Source organism: Argiope bruennichi, chromosome 6 (genome assembly GCF_947563725.1).
Source record: "Argiope bruennichi chromosome 6, qqArgBrue1.1, whole genome shotgun sequence".
NCBI lineage: Eukaryota > Metazoa > Arthropoda > Arachnida > Araneae > Araneidae > Argiope > Argiope bruennichi.
The window spans coordinates 65,150,835-65,176,132 of record NC_079156.1 but is presented as its reverse complement, the minus strand read 5'-3'; the positions used below and the strand labels follow the sequence as shown (position 1 = coordinate 65,176,132).

The window sequence follows — 25,298 nt, the reverse complement described above, 5'->3', positions numbered from 1 at the left end:
CTAATGTTACAGCATTTGAAAGCTTGTTGAGCGACCTTTTCCAGCCGTCGATAGCTCAGTTGGCAGAGCGGTAGACTGTAGGTGCTTTGAAATAATTATCCATATGTCGCTGGCTCGACGGATGAACTTTTATTAGTTACTTTCTTCTCCTTCTTTTTACTTATACGAAAAACACAAACAGAAAGACCGAAATCACTTCTTAGTCTGCATTTTTATCATGCAAGCCGATTACTTAGATTGCATCATGACCCTAATGTTACAGCATTTGAAAGCTTGTTGAGCGACCTTTTCCAGCCGTCGATAGCTCAGTTGGCAGAGCGGTGGACTGTAGGTGCTTTGAAATAGATATCCATAGGTCGCTGGTTCGACTCCGGCTCGACGGATGTATTTTCATTAGCTACTTTCTTCTCCTTCTCTTTACATATACGAAAAACACAAAGAGAAAGATGGAAAGCACTTCTTAGTCTCCATTTTTATCATGCAAGCCGATTACTTAGATTGCATCATGACCCTAATGTTACAGCAGTCGAAAGCTTGTTGAGCGACCTTTTCCAGCCGTCGATAGCTCAGTTGGCACAGCGGTGGACTGTAGGTGCTTTGAAATAGATATCCATAGGTCGCTGGTTCGACTCCGGCTCGACGGATGAACTTTTATTAGTTACTTTCTTCTCCTTCTTTTTACTTATAACAAAAACACAAACAGAAAGACCGAAAGCACTTCTTAGTCTGCATTTTTATCATGCAAGCCGATTACTTAGATTGCATCATGACCCTAATGTTACAGCATTTGAAAGCTTGTTGAGCGACCTTTTCCAGCCGTCGATAGCTCAGTTGGCAGAGCGGTAGACTGTAGGTGCTTTGAAATAATTATCCATATGTCGCTGGCTCGACGGATGAACTTTTATTAGTTACTTTCTTCTCCTTCTTTTTACTTATACGAAAAACACAAACAGAAAGACCGAAATCACTTCTTAGTCTGCATTTTTATCATGCAAGCCGATTACTTAGATTGCATCATGACCCTAATGTTACAGCATTTGAAAGCTTGTTGAGCGACCTTTTCCAGCCGTCGATAGCTCAGTTGGCAGAGCGGTGGACTGTAGGTGCTTTGAAATAGATATCCATAGGTCGCTGGTTCGACTCCGGCTCGACGGATGTTTTTTCATTAGCTACTTTCTTCTCCTTCTCTTTACATATACGAAAAACACAAAGAGAAAGATGGAAAGCACTTCTTAGTCTCCATTTTTATCATGCAAGCCGATTACTTAGATTGCATCATGACCCTAATGTTACAGCAGTCGAAAGCTTGTTGAGCGACCTTTTCCAGCCGTCGATAGCTCAGTTGGCAGAGCGGTGGACTGTAGGTGCTTTGAAATAGATATCCATAGGTCGCTGGTTCGACTCCGGCTCGACGGATGAACTTTTATTAGTTACTTTCTTCTCCTTCTTTTTACTTATAACAAAAACACAAACAGAAAGACCGAAAGCACTTCTTAGTCTCCATTTTTATCATGCAAGCCGATTACTTAGATTGCATCATGACCCTAATGTTACAGCAGTCGAAAGCTTGTTGAGCGACCTTTTCCAGCCGTCGATAGCTCAGTTGGCAGAGCGGTGGACTGTAGGTGCTTTGAAATAGATATCCATAGGTCGCTGGTTCGACTCCGGCTCGACGGATGAACTTTTATTAGTTACTTTCTTCTCCTTCTTTTTACTTATAACAAAAACACAAACAGAAAGACCGAAAGCACTTCTTAGTCTGCATTTTTATCATGCAAGCCGATTACTTAGATTGCATCATGACCCTAATGTTACAGCATTTGAAAGCTTGTTGAGCGACCTTTTCCAGCCGTCGATAGCTCAGTTGGCAGAGCGGTAGACTGTAGGTGCTTTGAAATAATTATCCATATGTCGCTGGCTCGACGGATGAACTTTTATTAGTTACTTTCTTCTCCTTCTTTTTACTTATACGAAAAACACAAACAGAAAGACCGAAATCACTTCTTAGTCTGCATTTTTATCATGCAAGCCGATTACTTAGATTGCATCATGACCCTAATGTTACAGCATTTGAAAGCTTGTTGAGCGACCTTTTCCAGCCGTCGATAGCTCAGTTGGCAGAGCGGTGGACTGTAGGTGCTTTGAAATAGATATCCATAGGTCGCTGGTTCGACTCCGGCTCGACGGATGTTTTTTCATTAGCTACTTTCTTCTCCTTCTCTTTACATATACGAAAAACACAAAGAGAAAGATGGAAAGCACTTCTTAGTCTCCATTTTTATCATGCAAGCCGATTACTTAGATTGCATCATGACCCTAATGTTACAGCAGTCGAAAGCTTGTTGAGCGACCTTTTCCAGCCGTCGATAGCTCAATTGGCAGAGCGGTGGACTGTAGGTGCTTTGAAATAGATATCCATAGGTCGCTGGTTCGACTCCGGCTCGACGGATGAACTTTTATTAGTTACTTTCTTCTCCTTCTTTTTACTTATAACAAAAACACAAACAGAAAGACCGAAAGCACTTCTTAGTCTCCATTTTTATCATGCAAGCCGATTACTTAGATTGCATCATGACCCTAATGTTACAGCAGTCGAAAGCTTGTTGAGCGACCTTTTCCAGCCGTCGATAGCTCAGTTGGCAGAGCGGTGGACTGTAGGTGCTTTGAAATAGATATCCATAGGTCGCTGGTTCGACTCCGGCTCGACGGATGAACTTTTATTAGTTACTTTCTTCTCCTTCTTTTTACTTATAACAAAAACACAAACAGAAAGACCGAAAGCACTTCTTAGTCTGCATTTTTATCATGCAAGCCGATTACTTAGATTGCATCATGACCCTAATGTTACAGCATTTGAAAGCTTGTTGAGCGACCTTTTCCAGCCGTCGATAGCTCAGTTGGCAGAGCGGTAGACTGTAGGTGCTTTGAAATAATTATCCATATGTCGCTGGCTCGACGGATGAACTTTTATTAGTTACTTTCTTCTCCTTCTTTTTACTTATACGAAAAACACAAACAGAAAGACCGAAATCACTTCTTAGTCTGCATTTTTATCATGCAAGCCGATTACTTAGATTGCATCATGACCCTAATGTTACAGCATTTGAAAGCTTGTTGAGCGACCTTTTGCAGCCGTCGATAGCTCAGTTGGCAGAGCGGTGGACTGTAGGTGCTTTGAAATAGATATCCATATGTCGCTGGTTCGACTCCGGCTCGACGGAAACGAAGTTTTGCAATGAAAAGAGAGGTGTTTTGCAACTTTTCAATCCTCTGTTTAATTTATTTCTTTTCCTGTTAAACAAGATACAATTTTGAAATCTATTTTTTTAAAAATTTCTTTCTGGAGTGTTGGAGTTTTGAAATGTTCATACATTTGTGCATACTTAATGATGTTAAAGTATTTTTATATTTTCAAAACTTAATAATCAAATAATAGTAAAAAATTAACTACATATGAATGGCATCATTTGCTAATGAGGGAAGAAAAAAAATATTGATTATAGAAGTTCATAATATTTATACTAATCAGTTATGAAATATATTGAAACAGGCTATGGGCCACAAGTCAAATTTTTAAAGGTCATAGTAAGATCTTGTATATATATATGTAACTTTCCACAATTAGGAATAATGTGACATGGGGTTACATCTTCTTCGTCAAGACACATGACGACAATGCGACAAAATAAAATTGTGCAATACGTAAACAAGTGATTCGTGTCGAATGATAAGAAATGAAGAAATAAAACAATACCTTTTCAATGTGTAAATGATATATAAAAAGAGCAACCTTTTTGCACATGGCACATCTCTTGTGTCGTCTGAGTTTACATAATCAATTTACTGTGCTGACACATGCATTAATTTCGAAGAGTTTCTTTATCACTTGTATAAATATTTATTATATTTAATAATAAATGCATTTATTGTTTTCTTTATAGTAGTTGCTTTTTGACCCACGTATTCTTTTCGGGAAGAATATGAATTGTTTATTTCTGAACAAATTTAATGAACCCATAATGAAGTGGGTCGTTAGAGGTTCTGTTTCTAAAAAGTGGATTGCAATGTTTACAAATTTGGGAAATCCCTATAATCAAGAATACTTAAAGATAATAAAAATTAAAAATTTCGAAAATACTGTTATTTTAGGAAATTAAAAGAAGAGTAATAATTTTTTAATAAAAAATATGGACGTCAAAAAAATTATAAAAGCGTGAAGATTTGAAGGCCATATTTTAACAAAATTTGAGCCAAGCCCATATCAAAAGAAGAAAAAAATTAAGAGCATTTATAAAAAATTAAAAATATATAATGATCATCAAAATTTCGATTTAGTTGCTGTTAGTACCTCTCACTTATATAATTAGTTTTATGCTTCACGTTTTCAAGATTTATTTTGGCTTTTCATATTTTTCATTAAAAAAATTATTTTTTTATTTTTTAATAAACAAATAAAGGCATGATTTTAAAAACTTTTTTAGTTTTTACCTTATTTTTAGCGTTAAATTTACACAATTTTTCCGTTAGCTTCTATATTGTCTTTAAAAGACAATATCTGGAAGAACGAGTTTCGCTTGGTAGTTTTTTTTTTCGAAAAACATTTTTTTTTTCGGAGATTTTATTTAGAAACGAATCACATATTGATAACATATAAATATTTTTCAATATTACCTGCATATAAATATGTCATGGTCATTTAAATAAATAAATAAATAAAATCATGAATGCACTTCGTTTAACAGGCTGTTCGAAACAATCTGCTTTATTACAATATTCATTTTATAGTTTATCTAACATCACTTATATTTTGGAACTAGCAATCAGTTAATGTCAACCATGGTGAAATCGGGTCCGAGAGATGGCGCTGTATGACCTCATCACCATGAGAGCAGATAGAAAAAAAGCTCTAATATTTACTTATAAAAAATGTTTTTGTGTGTGTGTGTGCAAAATCGCGCTTTTTTTTCAGAAAAGAAACCTATATAGATAAACTTAAAAAGCAAAAGGTATTCAATATAAAAGCGTAAGTAAAAAAATAAAGCAAAAAGCGTGACTCGAACCGAGGACCCCCAACACCAACGCCACTCATGTTGTTCTGACCACTATACTGCCCTGACCACGCTTCGAAGCGGAAGTTGAATATACTAATCCTAATTGCTAGTTATGAAAAAAAAAATGTGTGTGTAAAATCGCGTTTTTTCAAGAAAGACACCTATACAGACAAAACTTAAAAGGCAATAAATAAAAAATGAAAAAATAAATAAAGCAAAGAGCGCGACTTGAACCTAGGACCCTCAACGCGTACTTCATCCATGTTGTTCTGAGCATATTGCATTGCACACACTTCGAAACAGGAGTTGAATATACTTATTCTAATAGTTAATTACAAAATAATTGTGTGTGTGAAAAATCCCTTTTTTTCCGGAAAGACTTAAAAAGTAAAAATATAGATACCTTAATAACCTATCTTTATAGATAAGCCTTAAAAAGCAAAACTTATATAGATACCTTAATAACCTATCTTTATAGATAAGCCTTAAAAAGCAAAACTTATATAGATACCTTAATAACCTATCTTTATAGATAAACCTTAAAAAGCAAAACTTATATAGATACCTTAATAATCTATCTTTATAGATAAGCCTTAAAAAGTAAAACTTATATAGATACCTTAATAACCTATCTTTATAGATAAGCCTTAAAAAGCAAAACTTATATAGATACCTTAATAACCTATCTTTATAGATAAGCCTTAAAAAGTAAAACTTATATAGATACCTTAATAACCTATCTTTATAGATAAGCCTTAAAAAGCAAAACTTATATAGATACCTTAATAACCTATCTTTATAGATAAGCCTTAAAAAGCAAAACTTATATAGATACCTTAATAACCTATCTTTATAGATAAGCCTTAAAAAGTAAAACTTATATAGATACCTTAATAACCTATCTTTATAGACAAGCCTTAAAAAGCAAAACTTATATAGATACCTTAATAACCTATCTTTATAGATAAGCCTTAAAAAGCAAAACTTATATAGATACCTTAATAACCTATCTTTATAGATAAGCCTTAAAAAGTAAAACTTATATAGATACCTTAATAACCTATCTTTATAGATAAGCCTTAAAAAGCAAAACTTATATAGATACCTTAATAACCTATCTTTATAGATAAGCCTTAAAAAGTAAAACTTATATAGATACCTTAATAACCTATCTTTATAGATAAGCCTTAAAAAGCAAAACTTATATAGATACCTTAATAACCTATCTTTATAGATAAACCTTAAAAAGCAAAACTTATATAGATACCTTAATAACCTATCTTTATAGATAAGCCTTAAACCTTATCTAAATATAAATAATATTTGATCTAAATCGTTAAAGGCGTTTTCGAGATTCACGTAGTAAATAAATTTATATTTATACAAAAATTGATCGTTTAAGTTTAAAAGATATGCTTTACAGATATTTCACATCCTAGATACATATATACATTTTTTTTAAAAAACAATTACGTGTTTTTGTCAAGAATAACAAAAAAGTAGGTGATTGTTTCCAGTAATCATCTCAACCCTTTCTCTTAAGCAAATAAACAGAACTTGCATATTCAGAGAGAAACCGCTTCCGATAACAAAATAGTTTCACCACTTTCTTTCCAAAATATAATCAACATTCCCTCGACGAATGTCACGAAAACAAAACGCTAACAAAGGAGAGATAATAGGATAAATCGATAAAAATTCTTCTCGATCGAAAGAATTTTACATATGCAAAACAAAAATATTTTTTTAAAAAAAGCGAAGGCGAAACCTTTACCTCTACTAGGTAATTTTTTGCCGAGTAATGGCGTGCTTGGACGAAACGCAAATGAGCTTTTTGATTGTTTCTATAGATTTTGCCGAGAAAAATTAGGCAAATGGAAACATGCTCCCGGGAAAAGGGGAAAAAATTGATTTAAAAAGCGCATTTGAACCTCCCTTCTCCACCATTCATTCCTATTTTACATTCATAAAATGTGAGATAATTGCTTTGTGGTTACGCATAAGGCTGTGATTACTTCCATGTTTGGTTTTAAAGCTCTTTTTTCCCCCTACATTGTTTGCTAGCAGCTTTTGGCGACCAGCTGGTTCGCTAGGGATATTTGTTGTATATAATTTCATTTAAATGGTTTAGATATAATTTCATGTCTATCATTCCCACAAATAGTCTGACATTAAAGGCTTCTTATTTTAATTGTCTTAATTACGCGCCGTTCATTGTGTACATGAACCTTTCCATTGAAGACAAGTCCCATGACGTCACAGTGCTATTAAAAATATAAATGCACTATGATGTTCATGTAAATTTGGCGATATTTTCGGCAATTTTACTTTTTTTATTCGTTTTGTAAACTACAGGGATATTAAACAGAATTCTTTTACTTTAGACAATGGAAGAAATTTACGAGATTTAACATCTGATGAAACAATGAAAACAGTTTGAATTTCAGAGCAGCTAAGTAATCTATTGTTGGAAATTAGGAATTTAAAAAAAATTACTAAATTGAGAAAAAAATTAATAAAATTAATTTAGTATCATCGAAAAGATAATTTTTTTTTAATATTAAGATGACGGAAAAAATTTTTGCGTTGTAATAATTTTGGAAGTCATGACGGAAAAATGTCAGTTTCACTTAAATTTAATTAATTAAAATTTCAGAAAATCACTCTGAAGCATACATTTCCACTTTCATTGGGTATATATATTTACCAAATTTGGTATTTTTACTTCAAACGTCTGGTCTGTAGAGCGAAAACACACATACACATTCATCTTTATTATTATTCGTAGGCTCAAGGCAATTGGTCAAAAAAATTTGTAATTGAGATTTGATGAATCACCATGCCTTAAGTTTGAATTGGGTCTGAAAACAATCATTTTTGGAAACTTACCAGCATTTTTTACCAAAGATTGTAACTTTAACAAACAAAGATTAATCCACTAAACCAACAAAGTTTGTTCGTCATGGTCTGATTAAGCCTTCTATCGACCCTGAAGCCCTTCCTCCTTTTTTCTTATTCCAACCTTCAAAATCAGGTAATATTGTTTACCTGCAGTTTCCATATAAGCAGTTTTAAGTAGCAAATTAGCTGAACAGGAAAAGAAAAAAAAATGAAATAACAAAACGTAATTGTGGATCACTTTCTTGAGAATTGTTTTTTGTATGTAAATATGTACAGCTAGGAACTAGATTAGTGTTGTTGCTGCTTATGGCACTTGTCATAGACAAGCCCGCTGACTAAGTCAGCGATTTTAAACCGACATTTAGCGTCTCTTGTTTCAGTAGCGCCATCTAGGGCCAAGAGTATGTCTTAGGTACTCGTGCGCCACAGACTTTTCACAGAGCGGATTTCATTCATCGATCGTAATTTAGACCTGAATCAGAGAACGCTCACCTCTGATGCAGTACACCCAGGAATATTGTCTCGACGTGGAGGATCTAGTGGATACGACACAATTATGCGTGCACCAGTCAGCACGTATACGGAGAGTCTCCGACCGGCGGGTTACGAACTCACAACCCCACGGATGCGAATCCAACGCCTCACCAACTAGGCTATCCTGGCATTTAGCTAAATTACTGAAATATGGTTTGCCGTTTTGCCATCGAAATTGCAGACAAGCATTCAATTAACTGACCGATCTGTTGATGGAATTGATCCTTAATTCTCTTCAGAATTTACTATCAGGAAATATTCTGATAACACGCCATTATTTGAGCATATGATCAATGTAATCTATCTAATTAGATGACCTCATTGCTATTGTCTTGGTTGTTTTTGAATTAGTTTGTGGGTGTGAACTCATTAGATTGTCGGTGAGAATTAGTCACGCGAATTAGTATATGGCAAAAATCGAAGAGAAAATTCACTGGAAGTTTTTTTAATCCCTTCAAGATGAAATAAATTAAATTTATTTTCTGCACTATTTTCTCAATTACTTGGACTTGTTAGTATGGTGCGGAAGTTTGGAGAGGATTTGTTTTCCACCTCATCTGATCGCACTTAAAAAATACGGTCTGTCCCAAAATAGCTTTAGCGTAGCTTTAAAACTGGACGTTGATAAAACTAAACTAATCAATTACTTAAAGCACATCATCAAAGTTTTAAAGTAACCAATACATAAAAAGTTATTTTTTTAAAAAAATCATCCGTCGAGCCGGAGTCGAACCAGCGACCTATGGATATCTGCTAGTCACCACCTACAGTCCACCGCTCTGCCAACTGAGCTATCGACGGCTGATCGCGTTTGATCAATAAGTTTTGAAATACTTTTTGGGGTCACGACAAACGAAACGATCTGTAATACATAATAATCGGAAGAATAAGAAGCGTTTAACTTCCCTCAAGATCTCCTATGGAGACAGCTGCTTATTTAAGATCGCGCATATAAGATTATTTTCTTAAAACGAATCTTACATGCAGCTAGAAGATTTGTCCGTCTAGACGGGTGATTATCCTGTTAAAATATCTCAGACTTGATTACTACAGATTAACTAACGAAAGTTGTAGTAGAAAATCTCTTGCGCATTTATAGAATGGTTAAGAAATGAAAGAAAAAATGTTGTTTGTAAATTTCCTCTATCCAGTGGAATTTCCTCTATCCACAATATTTATGCGCATTCAAATTAAAATTAGTCTCTAAATTTGGATTGAAATAAATAATGATACACTAACAGAAAAAAAAAATGCAATGCTGAATATCTCCCCCCCCAAAAAAAAAATCTAAAGAAAATATTGACAAACGTCTTCCGTTTTGTCCGTCATGGAAGAATATAAAATATAAATAAAAATTTCAGACATCAGTTTATTGAATTTGTATACATTCATTCATTCTTAGGTTATTCGCATATCCATATATTAAGAAACTATCAATCCGTAAATGAACAATGTGCCAAAAATAGCCAAAATTTGCAATATAGAAGTTTTGATAAGAGAGGGTCTGTTTAATTTCTGACTTCCTCCGGTTTGTTAGCTTTGAGTTTTAATTCAATAGATGGCGCTTCAAGTTTGATGACGATGCATTATGACGTAACGTGGCAGGCGGATACAGCTTTAAACGTGGAAAAATTAAATTTTAGTTTAGTTTAACGAAATGCATCTACAATAGCACGTTTTAACCTCAAGTAGTTTTCTTCAGAATTGTACTTTCAAATTTGTAAGTATTTTGCCTTGTGTTTATATTACTTTTTTGGTTCTATTTTCATGTATTTTGTGGTTTGATTTGCTGTGGTTTTATTTGGATTGTTTTTTTGCTAGGGTTTTTACTTGTTTTAATATTGTGATACTAATTTATCTCCAAAACCTCAATTTTCTGGGATTTTCGGGTCACGAGGGGTCAGTTTGTTGGACGAAAGTCAGACCCCTCACAGAAAAAATCCCTGGTTTGAATCCTTGCCTGAGGGTGACCCTTGAGAAAGTCTTCGGGCCGGATTCATTTAATCTTTCTTTTTTGATTATTTGGCTGTTAACTTAATATTTATTTATTTCTAATTTTGATCCATATATTAATTTATTTAAACATAAAAAAAACCTGTGTTAATTGCTAGATGCCAAAACAGAAATAAATTACCGATAATGAAGAAGGCGGGGTTCAAATTTCTTCTATCGTTATGGATGATAATGGACGATTATATATTGTTACGGATATTTCCAGGGTTCTCTTTCTATTTGTTGGTGGATGAAATAAAAAATCATTTAGTAATGAACCACGACGTTTATTGAACACGAAGACACTAATACAAAGACGACAAATATACAGCCGAGACGAATTCAGGCAACATACAGCAGCACATTGCAGCAAACAGTAGCCCACAAATAATCGGTAGAATTAACAACACAGCACACAAAGCGATCAGACAGAATTCAGCAGGAGGAGGGAACGTAGCTTCGCTCTACGGTCTCCCCAAACGTCTGCAATTCATCACTGTCTCCTCGCTTTAGCTATATCCAAATGCCAACACACTACTACACGGCAGGCTACTTCACACATGACTCGATACTGCTTCTACAATAAACACCAGGTCTCGGCACACAGTTCAATACAGAAATCACTTGAGCTCCACACAACGCTTATGCTTCGCTGGACTGATCCAATTATTCCGCCGTTGCTTTGCTACCCTCTCGACGACTCGTTTCACCACTGACTGCAGCTTGAGATTGTCGGCCTTTTATAGTCCCCATGAAGCGGGCAGAGAATGTTCTAGAACAATCAGGCATTTATCGGTTCCTATTGGCTCAATCACTAAAATTCTGAAATTTTCCAGTACTTTCTATTTTGTCTCCGAATTCGCCAAGTCGCCAAGTTTGTCGTCAAGCTCTGAGATTACTGATTTGGTATCCGATCAGCATCCAACAGAGCTAATCGCAAAATGGTCTTTCCGGTGATTGAATCAACCATGCTGGGAAGCAACTTTACAGATTTATAACAATATATTGATACTGGAGGAAAGGGCAAATGAAGAAGTTCAATTTGTATATAAATTAAGGACTTATTTTGAAGCTACACAAAAACTTTTGAAGTAGACATCGACATCTTGAACACGATCAGTTGATGAGGACGATACCTGAACCAGTATGTTTCCGTGTTTTGTTAAACTTTAAAATTTGCTTCAAGAATTCTGAATTCAGGTTCGAAACCTGATTAAAGTGAAGAACCATGGTGTAGGAACCTCTGGTGCACGTTAAATCCGTCGATGCCCGCTGGTATGGTGTGGAAGTTTGGAGAGGGGAGTGCCAGCTCAGGTATCGTCCTCGTCATCTGAACACAATTGAAAATTACGAGGTAAGTCCCAAAATAGTCCTAGTGTTGCTTTAAAACGGAACGTTAATATAACTAAACTAAACCAAGAATTCTGAAACGCTTTGTAATTATATTAATAAAACTACAAAGGAAAAAAAAGTACAACTTTGGTTTTATAATTACAATTATGAGCATGTGGTTGCAAATCATTTTCGACAAAATGTTTTGAATGATATACTTCTGTCGAAGTGTACTAATATGTGGAGAACAAAACACTTCCGTTTTTGACTTTGTCAGATATCGATCTCCAAAAACTCTATTATGGATCAATATTCCTAATTCTCAATACTCATGTGATGTAGTATATAAAGCTCAATGCTCTTCAAAAACTTATTAAAGCTTTTAATCTACTTTAACTACATCTAATTACATTCACGGACATCTAAAACTACGACGCACACAAAACATTACATCAAAAAATAAACATTGAAAACAGAAGTACTCATAAAAAAAGAAGCCAGATACAAGAAAGATACAACAACGTTTAAAAATAATCTTGTAACCAGTCAGTTTTCTACATTGTTTTTTTTAAAGTCGTCTGCATAAATAAGTATAGAAAAAAAAGACGCCATGGAACTTCAGTCAGGCTAATAAAAGATATTACAAAATAAATAAATAAATAAACAATCACATAAATTTCATACACCGGACTTACCGGAAGAAAAAGAAATAAAACAATAAAAAAATTAAACCGCATTGCCGCTGGAATATTTCAAAAACAAAAATTCGATAAAAATATAATATAAAAATATCTTTGTTTATCTCGCATTCCAACAAAAAGAAAACCAAGTAACTTTCAAACGATATTATTGCGTGAAAGAATGATAAAAATGAGTAAAAAAAAAGGTGTTTTCTAGATATTAGATAGCCATTTTGTTGAGACAGCGAAAATGTTACTATCGTTACGTGGAAGTTCAATAACATGCTTTTTAACTCTAAATGATGCCATCGGTAAATACGATGAGCAACGGTTGATCAAATAGTGACGAACGGCAATCAGATGATGACTCTTTTTCTAGAAAGGAAAGATGGGGGAAGAAAAATAAAAAAAAAATAAGCGAAATAATGAGAATACCTCAATAAAAATATGCTTGGAGTCAACGGGAATGTCAAGGGATTTCAGAAATGGAAGAATTTATGAAAACGATAATTGTAACTGAGATTTAAGTTTCTCGTTTATGAAGTTTACAAAGAGGAAGTATTGTATCTGAATATATATGGGAAATGAAACGTATCGTTGGTGTATTTCATTACTATACATTTAAGGATAGTACATACTACTTTAATTTCTCTATGCTTTTATGTTTTTTTTGGAAATATATAGATAATGGACTGCTCCATCTTTTTAAAATCAGAATTTTGATTTCGCATAACAAACCTGCGGTGGTAGTATCCTTGAAGGTGTATCACATATTCCCTAATAATGGTGTTCTCTCCTAGACATCGCATAAAAACTGAAGGCATTGGACCTGATCACTACGAATACTCAGATTTTTATTTACCTCGTAATAGGAAACCGAGACAGGGCGGAATATTCTTATTTCTCTTTTCATCTTCAGAAATGCCTTATAATACTGATTTTTTTAAAGTATGCATTTGAAACGACTTTTTTCGATTGACTGAAATAAACTGATATAAAACAAGATGATATACAAAACAATTTATCTAAATAGTTGCGTTTTTGATTTATCGAGTTTATATGTATAGGAAGGCACAGACCGACAGATGGTCAACTTTTGGATGAATTTCGTGTAAAATATGATACAGACGTGCACAAACCACCGGGGGGGGGCACCTCGAAAAGAGGATGAGATGCTTCCGGTATGGTGGTTGGATCTCTCCACTGTGGAGAGTACACTAAAAGGTATGAAATCTGGCTACTCCCATCGATAATGGGACGTACTTCCTTCGGGAAGGGTTGTACCGTGGCCGGTGATGGCCCTTTGGACTCAACCACAGTTCCCGCTAGTGTTGCTGTTGCGGCGGTAAGGTCATTCAGTATTCTTTATCCGTGTGCCTTCGCATATACAGATGTGTACATCAGATGCTAAACATGTACATAAAATTTTATTCATTTTGTTCAATTCATTGTATTTATCGTGTTCATTTGAGCTCGAACAGATAGATAGAAAAAAAAAAACTTCCGGTCAATAGATATCGCTCAACATTTGATAGAAAAGTGCAAATTTAGTGCAAAGGTTTTATACCAAATTTCACACTTCCAGCTTTTTGACCTTTTGAGCTTTTTGTGTTAGCGTGTTCATAAACAGACAGGGAGATATAATTCCAAAAATACTTTTGTCGAACTCAGGGAAATTTGAAACATGTAGTTTCATCAAAATCTCAGTGTTGAACTTCACCTTTTAACTCTTTCTCTTTAAATTCTGTGCATGTGAGACAGTAATTTCTAAAATGTCATCCGTCGAGCCGGAGTCGAACCAGCGACTTATGGATATCTGTTTCAGAGCATCTACAGTCCACCGCTCTGCCAACTGAGCTATCGACGGCTGGAAAATGTTGGTCAACAAGCTTTCAAATACGAAAACATTGAGGTCATGGCATAACTAAAATGATCAACGTGCATGATAAAATGGCAGAATATGAAAGTTTTCCATCTTTTACAGCCATGAGAGAGATCACAAAAAAAGATATTTAGTTGATGTTTTCCCCTTAAATTAATTTTATAACGATATCTGAGGTAAGGCATGTTCAATATTCTTGACATTTAAACAGTTTCATTCTTTTTATAAATGCAATTTTAAAGTTTCTTTACTATACGATTTTAATTTAATTGACTACTTAATGATCTATTTTAATAAAACTTTTTATTTTGATAACACTGTTGGAATATATATAGTTTTATTTACTTAAAAAAATATTTATATTTCGAAAAAAATTATTAAAGCAATAGAATTACTTTGAAATTTACTCCATTTGTTAATGAATGATGTTCTAATTGACAGAAATAAATAGAAACATTCTATCATTATTCTAACATATCAGTAAATATTGAATTTCAAATAAATATATCATTAAAAGTTATTATGTTAACAAGACATCAAACAGAAAACAGACGAATTTCTTAAATGAATAGTATTTCAATATATCATAAATACTTAAATAACCATAGTTAAAGTTATTTAATTAAAATTATTATTATTTAAATATTTCAAAGTAATTACTTATTGTTATGTAACATTTTATAATTCAAATAATTTTTATTTTTTACTGGTGTATTTTTTCGGCATCTCGAAAAATAATTTTTTTTAATTGAAATGCCTTTGGATAAAATTATTCGTGGCTATTTTCATGTTCCAGCAATACAGGCCTATGCAGCTGGCAAGCTGGCAATTAGTGACGTAATAGTATAGGGGCGAACATTGGATAAAAGGGATACGAATGCCCCGGGAGTCAGTCTTAGTGAGTTCACTTTAAATAAAACGTTATGGCCCTAAACCACTTTTCAAAATAAGGTAAGATAAAGGATGAAAAAATAATAATTTGTTTCTTGGAAGTGTGGTGAAAGCTTATAAGCCAGTTAACAACTACGCTACCCGGGCAATTGCTTTTGTACTGTGGTCATGTTACTAGGTCTCGAACCACAAGGTAACAGGTTCTATTCTCGTGGATACCAATCCGCTACATTGGTGACCTTGGACGATGAACTTTCAACCTTCGTACAGATGTTGTGGCACCATCTACCCACAGCAACGCAAAGTCGTCAGATTCACTTGACGTAGCAACTCAAAGTCGTCAGACGCACTGGACGCAGCAACAGCATCAGCAACCATTCGCCCTCACATGTTCGCACACGAAGTATGCACACTTGCTTAATCGCTGAAGATGACTGGGAGGAAGAAAAAATTATACTATATTCAAAGCTCATCTTTCAATGATAGGCCTGCTTAGGCCTAGGCTTAGAAACCGGAGTTTTTCAGGTTCGAGATCCAATTCCGTTGAAGAACTTTGATGTATGTTAAATACGTCGGTACCAAACGTTCACTCTGTGGTGTGGGTGGAAGTTCGGAGAGGGGTGTCAGCTCAGGTATCGTTCTCATCATCTGATCACGGTTCAAAATGACAAGGTCCGTCCCAAAACAGCCCTTGTTTTGTTTTAAAACGGACGTTAATATAACTAAATTAAACCATCCATAATATGCCGCAATTTTCGTCAATGCCAAATTTCGATATAGGCAGCTGCCTGTGGAAGTCTTATCAAAAAATGCTATCGTACTAGCTATCAAATTTGTCCAAACTTCAGCGCCATACCAGCAAGAGGTATTTGTCTCTCGATGTCTGATTTTGACCTTTACCACGTTTATGTAAAACAGAAAATTTGTGGAGGAATCGGGTTACGAATTTCGAATTCTCCAGCCCCGAAGCTGAGACATTATCATCATGTCTTTCAGAATAATTCAGAGTTCTACAAGGTGCCCATTCTAATTCAGGACCGAGAACTAATTTCTAAACCGTTGGAGAAACGCATATACATACATCCGATTAAAAAATTACTCTAAACGGTATAAAAGTTATATTTTATGTTGTTTGAGACTATAAATGTACTGCTGAAAAAATTATGATGTTCAAATTATTTAGATCCTCGATCTTATTTGTTATGTAATTCGTAAAATAATTTTTCTTCTATAACATTCTTATTAAAAATAATTCCACTTTTCTGCGAACCTAAGTTAACCACATTACGAAGCTTTGAATGCCAATATTTAAGACGATTTTAGACCATTTTAATGACAGTCCCAAGAAAGGTCCACCATTCAAAAAGTGCCATTTCCTCTTGGCGGCCGCTGATTGGTCTACAATAATGAAATCTTAAGCGTAGCTACATAACACCGCCAATTTGGACGCCAATATAACTTTTTTTTTCTGTTGAGAATATTAATCTGGATAGAATATTTTTGTATTTATAACCGTTTTGTAAATGTCAAGACCTTACACATGCGCAGAAATCATCCATTGTGCTTTTAGGCCAGATTAATCGTATTAAGTATCTCTACAGCTTACGAATTACTTTTTAGCTTACATTTATGGACTGACACAGAAAAAAAATATTTTTTAAATCAATTGAATCATTTTTTTTAAATTGGAAGTACATGCCTACATCTAAAAGTTTCAGAATTAGCTTTTGAGCTACGATTAGAGAAGTTATATAAAGCGCATCATATCTGATAGTTCCACACATTTGACCAAATTATTGATTTTATACCAAGAAATGTAAACAATCTTCTGCAAAGATGAGTCAGTGAAAATGTTCAGACATTCAGTGACAGAGGAAATCACAAAGCTATTCCATTCCAGTCACGCCTATATTCTTCAAGGAAAGGAAAAAATTCCGTTTCCTTTTATATGTGTAAACGTCTACTTAAACATTTTCCAGAGCGCCTCTAAGGTACAGGCATGTTGCCCTTGAAAAAATATGACCAACTCGGAAATATTTCACGTGCCCGGCTCATGGGATTGCCGCGGTGAAAGCTGTGTTCACCGATTCACATGTTATCGAGCCTGTTCGAATGTTTGGCTCAGTGACTAAAAACATTACAATACGCCAGGTGGTTTTGGCTACTTCATGATCAAGTCTTCCGTAATTACGAAATATTTTTAGAATGAAAAGAAAATCGTTTGGCAATCATTTAAAGTGACACGAAATGTTAGCACGAAACAAAGAAGAATCATAGCTTGCTCCTAGATAGTGAAATAATAGTATTTGGATTTACTTATTACAATCTTTTCATTTCTTCTTCTTCTTCTTTTTTTTTTTTACAAGAATGATCAAATTCTGATTCAAATAAAAATTTAGTAGAATTTTATTTAATTTACTTCTGAATGCATTTTAAATACTTTTTTTTAATAATCAACTTTATTCGTGATGTTAGTTGTTTTATCTATACAACTATTATAAATGTGAAAGTTTGGATGGATGTTTGTTAGTCAATCACGCCAGAACGGCTGAACAGAATTGGATGAAATTTAGCTGAGAGATAGATTATAGTCTGGAATAGGACATAGGCTACTATTTGTTCCGGTTAATTGTGATTAATTGTTTATTAATTAAAAACTAACTTTCCCGCCAGAAATCGCCAAATGAGTAAAGATTCAGGGTTGCTGTTTTTTTCCCACGCCAATAAGATTAGGCTTAACATGATTTTGACTATTATTTCAAACGATTCTGTTTATTTACTTAGAGTTCGATACATTTAAAATTAAACATTGTGAATTAATCGATCTTTCGGATTCATTCTGAAGTACTTTTGAATTAAAATAAAACAGAATAAAGGAAATTAAAAATTTATAATCTATATTGCGTTACCCCAACTGGCGTAGAAAATTCATACATTTGTGTTGCCCAATTGGCGTTGAAAATTCACGCATGCGCACGAGTAACAAAAGATAAAGCCATTGATGCTATAAATTCCAATCTATTTCCACGCTACGAAGTCGCGGGTAAAAGCTAGTATAATATAAATGGCTGCTTTTACAAACAAGAAAATCTAAAATTTCAAGAATAGTTTGCTTGAATCTGAATCGCCTTACCATGTATACAATAATACCCATCTTACACATTTTTCAAGCATACAGAAGAATATTGATGTAACTGGTGAGAATGTGAAATTCGCGGAAAAGCACTTACAAATGTAAAAATGTTTATGAAAAATAGATGTAAACATTTTCCAAATGCACGAAGACACGTATATATTATACTAATAATAATTTCTAATTAACCTATGTTCTAAAAAATAATTTCCAATCTCCCAAACTACGTCTTCAATGTATCTTCTGAGTTAGGAGGGCTATTCTTTTCCCACAGTAAAAGGAAAAAAAATGCTGTTTGAAGAAATTTCTTTCAAAAAATATATATGTCCGAACGTTTATTCTGTTAACTGCGCTGGATGAATAAAATTCGTTAGAATTTTTTTTTTTTTAAATCTAAACTGCTAATTCGCCTACGGGTTCACCAAAAGTCGCGCAAGATATCTTAATTCCATCATGATTATTCGCAGTCATATAAATGCGTTAATACAAAACGTAATGATTTAGATTGTGGCGAATTGGTATGCGTGGAGACAGAACATGGGACTTTGTGGTTCGCAGCCCAGTAACTTGATCACGATACAAAAGCAATTGGTCGTGTAGCGTAGCTGTTAACTGGCTTATAAGCTTTCACCACAAGATAAATAAAATGTGATATTTGATTTTTCTAAAACTAAAATTGTAGTTTTTATGTCAAATTTTGGTTCAAAGCGGTAGAAAACCATCGAACGTGTTCTCCCGAAAACTTTCTCGCATACACTCTAATAAAGCTGTTATCCCAAACAGCGGCTTGCATGATATTGGCGTATAATAGATACGAAATATTAACTTTTGGAGTGAATTTCGCATTTTTTACTGAATTTATCATGCCATTCTTGGCGTGTTATTTGGTGATTAATTCCTGGCATGCGGTTAATAGTGTCCAAAAATCTCTGTTCCAGACGAGTTTTTCTCAATAGATTGAAACAAAAATTTGTCACAAAATCTTACACTAAATTTGATTTATTTAAGTTCTGCGTTTTTTAATTATAGTGTTTACATGTTTCAGAGGGCACAAACCGACAGACAGTCAACCCCCATCTTGGATTTGGCTCAAAATCTGATAAGTTTCTATAATACTGTGGCGAAGTGAAATGCGCGAGGATAGAACCTGGGACCTTGTGGTTTGCAGCCCAGTAACATGACCATGATACAAAAGCAATTTCTCGGGTAGCGTAGCCGTTAACTGGCTTATAAGCTATTCACTACAATATTATAGATGTTAAAACTTTGTACCGAATTTTATCCATCTAGCTATCTTCGTTTAGTAGTTATCATGTTGTTATATTCAAACAGCGAACAGACGGACTTTCCTTGAATGGATTTTATTCAAAATTTGATAGAAATCTGCAAATTTCGTGTAAAGAAAGTATACCAAATTTAAACCGTCTAGATCAAAGTGTTTTTGAGTTATCTGTGTCACAGACTCAAAATTTGACAGAAATTTGCAAATTTGGTTTGAAGGCCATATATCAAATGACATACGACTAAATCAAAGTATTTTTGAGTTATCTTCGTCACAGACAGACGGACGGACTGACATTTTCGAAAAATGTGTTTTTCGAATTCAGGATGATCTAAAATGGAAATATTCGTCAAAATCACGAGTTCGAATTTTTTGACGATTACTATACTTTCTCTATACAACGTATATGAGAAAGTAATTGATAACTGATTTTTTTCTATCTTCTTATACACTTACTTTACTTGTATATACTTTTACTCGTATTTACTTGTATATACTTTTACTCGTATTTACTTGTATATACTTTTACTTGTATTTACTTGTATATACTTTGTATATACTTTTACTTGTATTTACTTGTATATACTTTGTATATACTTTTACTTGTATTTACTTGTATATACTTTGTATATACTTTTACTTGTATTTACTTGTATATACTTTTACTTGTATTTACTTGTATATACTTTGTATATACTTTTACTTGTATTTACTTGTATATACTTTGTATATACTTTTACTTGTATTGATTTGTATATACTTTTACTTGTATTTACTTGTATATACTTTTACTTGTATTGATTTGTATATACTTTTACTTGTATTTACTTGTATATACTTTTACTTGTATTTACTTGTATATACTTTTACTTGTATTTACTTGTATATACTTTTACTTGTATTTACTTGTATATACTTTGTATATACTTTTACTTGTATTTACTTGTATATACTTTGTATATACTTTTACTTGTATTTACTTGTATATACTTTGTATATACTTTTACTTGTATTGATTTGTATATACTTTTACTTGTATTTACTTGTATATACTTTTACTTGTATTGATTTGTATATACTTTTACTTGTATTGATTTGTATATACTTTTACTTGTATTTACTTGTATATACTTTTACTTGTATTGATTTGTATATACTTTTACTTGTATTGACTTGTATATACTTTTACTTGTATTGATTTGTATATACTTTTACTTGTATTGATTTGTATATACTTTTACTTGTATTGACTTGTATATACTTTTACTTGTATTGATTTGTATATACTTTTACTTGTATTCACTTGTATATACTTTTACTTGTATTGATTTGTATATACTTTTACTTGTATTGACTTGTATATACTTTTACTTGTATTGATTTGTATATACTTTTACTTGTATTGACTTGTATATACTTTTACTTGTATTGACTTGTTTATACTTTTACTTGTATTGACTTGTATATACTTTTACTTGTATTGACTTGTTTATACTTTTACTTGTATTGACTTGTATATACTTTTACTTGTATTGATTTGTATATACTTTTACTTATATTGACTTGTATATACTTTTACTTGTATTGATTTGTATATACTTTTACTTGTATTGACTTGTATATACTTTTACTTGTATTTTGTATATACTTTTACTTGTATTGGCTTGTATATACTTTTACTTGTATTGATTTGTATATACTTTTACTTGTATTGATTTGTATATACTTTTACTTGTATTGACTTGTATATACTTTTACTTGTATTCACTTGTATATACTTTTACTTGTATTCACTTGTATATACTTTTACTTGTATTGATTTGTATATACTTTTACTTGTATTCACTTGTATATACTTTTACTTGTATTGATTTGTATATACTTTTACTTGTATTCACTTGTATATACTTTTACTTGTATTCACTTGTATATACTTTTACTTGTATTGATTTGTATATACTTTTACTTGTATTCACTTGTATATACTTTTACTTGTATTGATTTGTATATACTTTTACTTGTATTCACTTGTATATACTTTTACTTGTATTCACTTGTATATACTTTTACTTGTATTGATTTGTATATACTTTTACATATTTTTTAACTTGATTTTCTTTCACTCTATGGGTATGAATTACCAAAGATGCAATAAAATGTTCTTTGTGTGGATCATTAAAATTTTAATTACTAGCATAATATGTGCAGTATCAGCAAATATCTATTCCAGAAGCATAATTGCTGCGTCTTGGCGAAATATGTAATCTAAAATGGGTTTCTTCTCTGCATCTCTTATTTCTTTGATACTCTATTATTTTTTCATGTTCATAAAGATTATCGTAATTATTTTCAATCACCCCCACCCCTTCCTCTAAGTTGATTTTCTTGAAGCTTTTATGTTTAATTGCGATGCCATTTTGTTCTCCTCCACACCCACTCTAATTCATTAGCGTGATGTAAGCATAAAATTTCATAAATATAAGCGTAAGTATTTTAATACATTGTGAACATAGAAATTATGAAAGGACCAATAAAAAATGATATAAGCGACGAGAAAATATTGAAGAAGAAAGATAAAAGCCTGAGAATATTGTATATAAAAATGGACCATTTCTCTTTGAAATTAGAGATATTGTCAGAAAAACACTTTTACAGAATTGTTAGTTTAATAGATGATAGTCAGAACGGCATTCAATACGTTGATTTTTATTAATGTTTGCTTACTTAGAGTTTGGTAACAAAGAAAATATTTGCTTTCAACTTGTAGTTGTCTGAAATGACTTTTTGAAAACAATGTAATGTAAATAAATGAAAATAATAATTTTTTTTTATCTGCTATATGAAAGCCACTCAGATATATGGTTTTTATAAAATAAACTTTATTGAACTTTAAAGAAAAATCGGGAATATTTCCTCTTAAAATTGGAAAATTTTATTCACAACTTCTTCGTATTTTTATTTACTTACTTGCTTGTGTAACTCCATTGTATAGTGAAAAAAACTGAGCATGTATTTTGGGAAATTTCCTTTATCAATGACAAATTTAATATAAAATATTAGAAAAGTGTGCAATTTTGGTGGAAACACACTTGCTAACTTTCGTTCATTTAACTCGCTACATCTCTAAGTTAAAATGTTCATACACGATTAGACATAATATTAATAGACACAAACACCATACACTAACAAACATTAACACAACATACTAATAGACATAAACACCATACACTTAAAGGCTTTAACACAACATACTAATAGACATAAACACCATACACTTAAAGGCTTTAACACAACATACTAATAGACATAAACACCATACACTTAAAGACTTTAACACAACATATTAAGAGACATAAACTTAATATACTAACAGACATTAGCACAACGCCTTAATAGACACTAATAAGACATTAGCACAACGCCTTAATAGACACTAATAGACATTAGCACAACGCCTTAATAGACAAAAATGTCATACACTAATGCACATTAGCACGACACATTAATAGACTTAAACACTATACACTAATACACATCAACACAACACATTAATAGACATAAACATCATACACTAATAGACATTAATACAACGCCTTAATAGACATAACCACCATACACAACACATTAATAAGCATAAACACTATTGCTCCCGGATCACACGAAAAGACAGACGGTCATTCCACTGCTGTATTAAGCTAGACACGCTGGTAAGTCTATAACTTTTATGATAAAATGGAGTTAGAAATTTTTTCCATCAGCATCGATCCGTTTTTGAGATATCTAGTAGAAATACAGACAGACATAGTTCCTTTTGTAGACTTTTTCGAAATGAGATGCTTCTAAAACAAGGAGATGTATCAAAATCTAAAGGGTAGAATTTTCTTTACTGAACACAGTATTTCCTTTTGTATATTTAGTAGATGATAAAATAAAAATTAATTTTCTTTCAAAAAATAATTTCAGCGACAATTTTTATTTCTAATCATTGATATTCGTTGTTGTTATTTCTTATAACTCTTAGATCATTTCGTATTATTATTTTTTTTATAAAAAAATAAGTTCAGCCTAAAAGAAGAAAAGCAGGAATTGTTAGCGAAAGGATGCGAATGTAAGTAGTTTACTGATGAACAAAATTTGATTGCATTACTTTTAACTCTATCGATTTACAAAGGGCTGTAATCGATTGCTCTTTTTCTAAATTTTTTTTTAATATTTTGTAACTATATAAAAAACAATCATAAAAGAGGAAAGAAATGTGATTGGAAAGTAAAAGTTGTTTGGTTAGGATAAGTTATAAATGTTTCTGATTCGTTAATTACACCATTCATGGCATTTCTGATTTAAAAAAAATTTAATTATAATTTCAATTTGATGTAATACAGTGAATCGTTATTGTATAATTCAGCATCTGTTATTCTCACGATTACGAATGACGTTTATATAAGAAATATGAATTGAGGGAAGATGCAAAATCAGAACTTAGTCTGCAGTTTTAATTTTCAAAACATACCTCAATTTATCAGTTTCTGCATCAAGGGGAGCGATGTAGTGGTTTTGTGGCTCATTCAGATTTTGTGAACAGAAGTTGAAGATTCGAGATCTGATTTCATGGCCAATATTTGTCTGGTTTGAGCCTTGTACCTGGTTAATTTTAAATATTCCGAAGCTGAAATTTCTTATGGTTTATATAACACGAATATTTACACAGGAAGTAACGATTTAGATAAGTTCTTTGCTCAAAATGACGAGATTGGTTCCCCCCCCCCCAAAAAAAAAAGTAACTTTGTGTAGATTCTAAATACAATGTTAATAAAACAATTAATGAATAATAAAATCAAGTACCAAGGTCAGTTCAATCAATTCCAAAGACAATCCACCGACATTGAAGATATTAGTCTTGTGTATGTTCTGACGATTACAAAACTTAGTGTATAAATGTAAACTAAGATGTTATTTAGAAGTACATTTCTTACAATTATATAGAAAATTTTTCAAAAAAAGTGTGATTCTCAATAATTGTCTTTTATAAACTTTAGGGAAATAAAAAAGAAAAAAATATCTCAGCATTATCGTTAATTTTTCATGTTTGGCATGTGGATATTTAGAAATGAAAATAATTATTCTTTAATAATAAATTTTTAAAAAAATATATTAAATAGTAATTATTCAAAATCCTTCTGATATTCCTACAAGAAATATCTTGAATTTTACCTCATTTCCTATGAGGACAATTTTTCAGATTAAAATCCGTACAAGGCAATTTAACTGTTTCTTGTTTATTTCTTTTACTGACATACCTTGGCAGAAATAAAATTGAAAAAATAAAAGTGACAAGATCCAGCATAGAATTAAGTCACTATTACTCCAAAGAAATATTATTATGTTTACTTAAAATTGATTTAAAACAACCTCGAGTTACATTTTGATGCCAATATTGTTCGGCATTTCTAAGAAGTGACGTCACTTTCAGATGGCGCTTTAATTCATCGTTTGGTTTCTTACTTTTAATTAATTAATTTCGCATGGCAAAGAATCGTGAAAAAAATCGTTTGATGTTTTCAGACTCATTTTTGCTAATCGCTCTCTTGTAATACTCAATGTGTTTATTCTTCAAAGACTT

The 25,298-nt window shown here is 32.5% G+C and overlaps 11 non-coding genes across 11 annotated transcripts; 9 read left to right on the top strand and 2 right to left on the bottom strand.

Moving 5' to 3' along the window:
- The first annotated feature begins 294 nt into the window (after window positions 1-294).
- On the top strand, window positions 295-383 carry Trnay-gua (transfer RNA tyrosine (anticodon GUA)). The gene is given in 2 exon segments: window positions 295-331; window positions 348-383. It is a non-coding gene; the product is annotated as a tRNA-Tyr (tRNA).
- A 172-nt stretch (window positions 384-555) lies between these two features.
- On the top strand, window positions 556-644 carry Trnay-gua (transfer RNA tyrosine (anticodon GUA)). Its single transcript is given in 2 exon segments — window positions 556-592; window positions 609-644. It is a non-coding gene; the product is annotated as a tRNA-Tyr (tRNA).
- Window positions 645-1,066: 422 nt separating this feature from the next.
- Trnay-gua (transfer RNA tyrosine (anticodon GUA)) lies at window positions 1,067-1,155 on the top strand. Its single transcript is given in 2 exon segments — window positions 1,067-1,103; window positions 1,120-1,155. It is a non-coding gene; the product is annotated as a tRNA-Tyr (tRNA).
- A 172-nt stretch (window positions 1,156-1,327) lies between these two features.
- Window positions 1,328-1,416, top strand: Trnay-gua (transfer RNA tyrosine (anticodon GUA)). The gene is given in 2 exon segments: window positions 1,328-1,364; window positions 1,381-1,416. It is a non-coding gene; the product is annotated as a tRNA-Tyr (tRNA).
- A 172-nt stretch (window positions 1,417-1,588) lies between these two features.
- Window positions 1,589-1,677, top strand: Trnay-gua (transfer RNA tyrosine (anticodon GUA)). The gene is given in 2 exon segments: window positions 1,589-1,625; window positions 1,642-1,677. It is a non-coding gene; the product is annotated as a tRNA-Tyr (tRNA).
- Window positions 1,678-2,099: 422 nt separating this feature from the next.
- On the top strand, window positions 2,100-2,188 carry Trnay-gua (transfer RNA tyrosine (anticodon GUA)). Its single transcript is given in 2 exon segments — window positions 2,100-2,136; window positions 2,153-2,188. It is a non-coding gene; the product is annotated as a tRNA-Tyr (tRNA).
- A 172-nt stretch (window positions 2,189-2,360) lies between these two features.
- Trnay-gua (transfer RNA tyrosine (anticodon GUA)) lies at window positions 2,361-2,449 on the top strand. The gene is given in 2 exon segments: window positions 2,361-2,397; window positions 2,414-2,449. It is a non-coding gene; the product is annotated as a tRNA-Tyr (tRNA).
- A 172-nt stretch (window positions 2,450-2,621) lies between these two features.
- On the top strand, window positions 2,622-2,710 carry Trnay-gua (transfer RNA tyrosine (anticodon GUA)). The gene is given in 2 exon segments: window positions 2,622-2,658; window positions 2,675-2,710. It is a non-coding gene; the product is annotated as a tRNA-Tyr (tRNA).
- Window positions 2,711-3,132: 422 nt separating this feature from the next.
- Trnay-gua (transfer RNA tyrosine (anticodon GUA)) lies at window positions 3,133-3,221 on the top strand. Its single transcript is given in 2 exon segments — window positions 3,133-3,169; window positions 3,186-3,221. It is a non-coding gene; the product is annotated as a tRNA-Tyr (tRNA).
- Window positions 3,222-9,198: 5,977 nt separating this feature from the next.
- Window positions 9,199-9,287, bottom strand: Trnay-gua (transfer RNA tyrosine (anticodon GUA)). The gene is given in 2 exon segments: window positions 9,199-9,234; window positions 9,251-9,287. It is a non-coding gene; the product is annotated as a tRNA-Tyr (tRNA).
- Window positions 9,288-14,268: 4,981 nt separating this feature from the next.
- Trnay-gua (transfer RNA tyrosine (anticodon GUA)) lies at window positions 14,269-14,357 on the bottom strand. Its single transcript is given in 2 exon segments — window positions 14,269-14,304; window positions 14,321-14,357. It is a non-coding gene; the product is annotated as a tRNA-Tyr (tRNA).
- Between the last annotated feature and the right edge of the window lie 10,941 nt (window positions 14,358-25,298).